This window comes from Hevea brasiliensis, chromosome 5, assembly GCF_030052815.1.
Source record: "Hevea brasiliensis isolate MT/VB/25A 57/8 chromosome 5, ASM3005281v1, whole genome shotgun sequence".
NCBI classification, from domain to species: Eukaryota; Viridiplantae; Streptophyta; class Magnoliopsida; order Malpighiales; family Euphorbiaceae; genus Hevea; species Hevea brasiliensis.
The window spans coordinates 28,290,955-28,295,958 of NC_079497.1; the positions used below are offsets into that span (position 1 = coordinate 28,290,955).

General features: G+C 36.5%; 1 non-coding gene across 1 annotated transcript; it reads right to left on the reverse strand.

The window, feature by feature from the left end:
* Positions 1–1,425: 1,425 nt before the first annotated feature.
* Positions 1,426–1,532, reverse strand: LOC131180353 (small nucleolar RNA R71). Its single transcript, XR_009149129.1, has one exon. It is a non-coding gene; the product is annotated as a small nucleolar RNA R71 (small nucleolar RNA).
* Positions 1,533–5,004: the final 3,472 nt, after the last annotated feature.

Genomic DNA, 5,004 nt, shown 5'->3' on the forward strand with positions numbered 1-5,004 from the left:
TTCATTCCATTTCCTTAAATGGATTTTTATTGTTCTTTACTTCATTTTTATTATGTTTATTGAACTCACCATGAGTGAGTAAATTTCATATTCTGGAATTGGGAGAGTAATGCTTGTAATCATTATTATGGATAAATATTAAGTTTTATTTATTAGATTTGAGATTTCTTCCTTGATTTAATTTCTTATGATCTTAATGCATGCTATGTGTTGATACCCACCTAGTATTGATTATAGATATTAATTGAAGGACTGAAAGGTGAAGAGTAATATTAAAAAATCAAGATTTTGAACCTAGGAATTCTGACCTAGACATAGGCTAATTACCTTTGTGAAATTTCAAAATTGGTCAAAGACCTTAAAGGGTTTTAATTAATTTTATCGCCACGAAAGTCGAGTTTAAGTTAATTAGAATACACCCTATGTGCCTTGAGAGAGGACTTAGGATATCTTAGGATTAATTTCCATCAAGGCAAATGATTCTCAATCCAGTAAATAAACAAAATCACATCTATAGTAAGATTCAAGTGTGAATCTTAATTCCGAAATTGTTTTAAAATAGATTATTTCATTTTAAGTTTATCATTCTAGTGTTTAACATAAACAACTTTTATTCCCTCATTTTTTGATAGCGTAAACAGTCAAAATTACTGTGTAGATTGGTACTTACTAATCACATTCCTCGTGGAAACGATACTCTACTCATCACTTTATTACTTGTTAGCTATCTGTGCACTTATGGTGGTTGAAAAACCAGCGAAACAAGTTTTTGGCGCTGTTGCCGGGGAATCCGACTTTAGTAATATCGAGCAATAGGCAATTTAGCTGATTTAGGCAATTATTTTTATTATCTAATTTTATTTGATTTGTTTTATTTTTTTTTTCTTTTCTCTCAGGTGCCTTACCTGGTTTATGATCAGAATAAGGCTAGAAGAAGAAATCTTAGACTGTGATCCCTAAATAGATAGAACTCTGAGAGCCATCAGGAGGGAAAGGAAACATCATGAGCACGATCAAGAAAATCGCGAAATTCCAACCATGGCCGATAATAATGAAAGGCCACGACTCTTGAGAGACTATGGAGCTCCATCTGTCCATGGATTTTAGCCCAGTGTCACAAGACCCACAGTGGAAGCCAACAACTTTGAGTTAAAACCAGTATGGCTTCAAATGATTCAACAAACCCAGTTTGGAGGTTCACCAACAGAAGATCCACATTATCACCTCCAGTGCTTTCTTGCCCTATGTGACACGTTTAAGATGAATGGAGTGTCTGATTAAGCCGTAAGACTCAAAGCATTCCCGTTCTCCTTTCGAGATAGAGCAAAGAAGTGGTTACTTTCTCAACCGGCTAGAATGTTCACCACTTGGGAAAACCTATCACAAGCTTTTCTAGCAAGGTATTTCCCACCTACAAAGACTACAAGGCTGAGACTTGAGCTCAACACCTTCAGACAAAAGGAAAGTGAATCACTCTATGATGCATAGGAAAGATATAAGGACTTGCAAAGGGAATATCCACACCATGGCATAGAGGATTGGCTACTAGTGCAAAATTTCTATAATGGGTTACTACCCTTTATAAGGAGCACAATAGATTCGACTGCAGAAGGTGACCTAATGGAGAAAACAGTGACACAATCACTTGAACTTCTAGACAAGGTTGCATATCATTATTATGAGTGGTCAAATGAAAAAGGAACCGCAAGGAGAACAGCAGGGGTCCTAGAGGTGGACGCCCTAAGCATGATAAATGCTCAATTTGATCAGGTCACAAAGAGACTCAACAGAATGCAAGCCAACACAGTTGGTATAAGCAACCAGCATTACGATGACTATGGAGGAGGATATACAACCTTAGAATTCAGCAGATTAAATGAACCTCCCACAAAACAGATGAACTATGTGAATAATGGAGGAAACTTCAACCAGAGGCAACCCAACAATCCATATTCAAACACTTACAACCCTGGATGGGGGAACCACACAAATTTCACATGGTCAAACCAATAGAATCAGCCAATAAATAAACAACAAGGGTACAAACCACCAGCACCCCCTGGATTTTAGAATAGAGGCCAAAACTTTGCACAGCCACCACCTCCTCTTCAACCTCAGCAACCTGAATAAAAAATGACCATGGAATCCATGATGGAAGGTTTCCTAGTAGCTCAACAACAACATAATGAATTGATTAAACAGCTAACTTCCAGAATGGACCAACTTGCTACCCATAACAAGATGCTAGAGAATCAAATTGCTTAGCAAATAAGTTCTTCAAGTAAGGCTAATGGTAAACTGCCTAGTCAACTAGAGATGAACCCAAGGGAGCATTGTAAGGCAGTTACATTGAGGAGTGGGAGAACTCTAGTACTACCAAAGGAAGAACCAATAGAAAAACCTCAGAAAAATCTGAAAGCCAAGCAGAGAAAAGGAGGAAGAAGCCAAGAAAGATCAAGAAGAGGAAGCAGGGAAGAAAAAGAAGTTACCAGAGCCATACTAGCCTCCCTTATAACACTCCTATTTACATAGCCTGGTACATTTTGCTGTTTCGGTGACCAGTGTCGGTCCGGACAAGTAAGAGGATTAGAACCACATCTAAGACAACTAGATAACCCCTGAATGCAAATAATTAGTAATTGTCAAATAGTTAAGTATAAAGAAGAAAAACAAAGCATAAAAGTTAAATGAGCCGAGAGTCACAACGATGGGTGACCTTCCTGGGAAATGACTGCGAGGTTAGTCTAAACTCAAATTTCAAACTATAAAATGTGACGCTGTAGTCCTTAGGACTATTGCGAACACAGTGAAAAAGAGAAAATCATGAAAAAGAATTGTTAAGTAAGTCAAATAATTAGGTCAGGAATCCAGCAGAAATATTGAATTACTTGCAAACCGGATCGAACCGGCGAGGGGCAATTTGGTCAATTCACCCTTAGAGCTCACTCCTAACCTAGCTATCCAACAAAATTGGATAAAAGAAAATTTCAGAATCAAAATTAAATTAAAGAACTAATGGAAAAATAAATACAAAAGAAAAAAAGAAAGAAAGAAAAAGGTTTATTTACATCATGCATGACATAAGTATGATGCAATAAATCTAATATTTAAAAAATTGAAAATTTAGGGATAAATCCTAATAATTAAAAGACAAAATAAAAAGAAAAAAAATTCATTTCTCTTCTTCCATTTTAGCCGCCCCATCTCTCTCTCACTTCTCTCTCTCAAAACTCCATTGAAACCCAATTCCAAGCTTTTGTGAACCCTACAATCAGCCATAAAAACTATAGATTTCTTAAGTAAATCTTATCCTTGAACCTTGATCCATCTATTAACAATAAAAAGAAGAGGAAAAAAGTGGAATTTGGGAAGAGGGAAAAGCTCTAATTGAGGTAAGTAATTGAATTTGGAAATCTTAGTTTATTTGTTGTGTTTGTATCTTAATTAAACTAGAAATCAACTTAAAAATCAAAACAAAACAATTGTTGGGGGAGTAATATGGAATTTGGCCAGCAGTAGTTGGAGTTGGGATTGAATGAATTTAGTGGATTTAAATGGTCATTTGAAGTGAATTAGGTGTATAGATCATGAATATACATTTTAAATTACATTAGAGTTGAAATGTACGTAACTAGGGTTTGGAGCTTGTGAAAAATTAGAGAAAAAGTTGAGAATTGGTCAATTGATATAGTTGACCTTATTTGAGTTGAGAAATGGTTAATTGTGACAATTTGTGGTGTGCATGAATTGTTGGAACCAAGTTCCAATTCGGATTGGTTAGGGTTAATCTGTAGGCGGCTTGACCTAAGTCCCTTTCAGGGACCAAAACTGAAAATTTACCAAACCAATTGGTGTGAGGCCAATTGCGAATGAAAGTAGACACAAAATGGCCCATTTTTCATTTAGGAATCATGCCCAGAAAGTGACCACAACTTAGTGAACAATTAGGCCAAATCCGGAATTGGGCACACTGCCCTGTGCAAAAATGACCAAATGAACAGTAGTTACGTAAATGACCATAACTTGGCCTAGGAAGGTCCAAATGATCTGAATTTTATACCAATAGAAAGCTGAGACATAGCCCTACAACTTTCATGAAGAAAAAAAAACCCCAAATTGTGATAATAACCTATCCAAAAATTGAACTGTAGTCAATGTACAAAAATTTCCAAAATCTAGGAAATGCCCAGAATTTTGGGTAACACCAAATCCTGCCTGCTGTAACACCCCTATGTTCGGTAATGCGTTCTACTGCTCCGGTGACCAGTGTCTGTCCGGACAGCTAAAATGCCTAGAACTACATTTAAATGTTAATGAGAAGACATAAAATAATGAAATACAAGAAAGGAAAATACGAGAAAAACAAAGGAAAAATAATAGCAATGAAATGTAACTAAGTTAAACGAGCCAAAAACCATAGTGATGGGTGATCGCACTGGGAAGTTGTGGCGTGGACCGTTGACTAGCCCTAGACCGTGAGGAATGATGCATGCATTTTAGATCATCATTTAGGAGTAATTTTTGCACATAATTTACCCTTATTCATAGCTATTATTTTAGATATTGGTATATATTTAGTCAATTTTGCAATTTTCACTTTTCTTAGTTTAATTTTTTGGAATTCATTTGTTTTGTAGGATAAATTTGGAGAAATTTGATGTATTTTGATCAGAGTAGCCATTTGGAGGAGATTAAAATCGAATTGCAAAAATTTTGAAGTTGAGTAAAAATGGCGAGGCGACACAACTGCAGCTGACAACCGAATTAGCTTATGTCGCAGGTTGTGTCGATCGTCAGATATTCACGCCGAGAGCGACACAACCCGCGACACAACTGACTCGGCTTATGTCGTTTTTACTGGAAAATTTTTGACGTGGCATTTCCGTTACTCCAGCCTTTTTACCTCACTTTCTCTAGATCCTTCCCCCTTTTACCCATTCTAGAACAGTCCCCTTGCCTATATAAAGTGCCCTTTATCACTTTCTTTCCAGAGAGAGCAAGGGA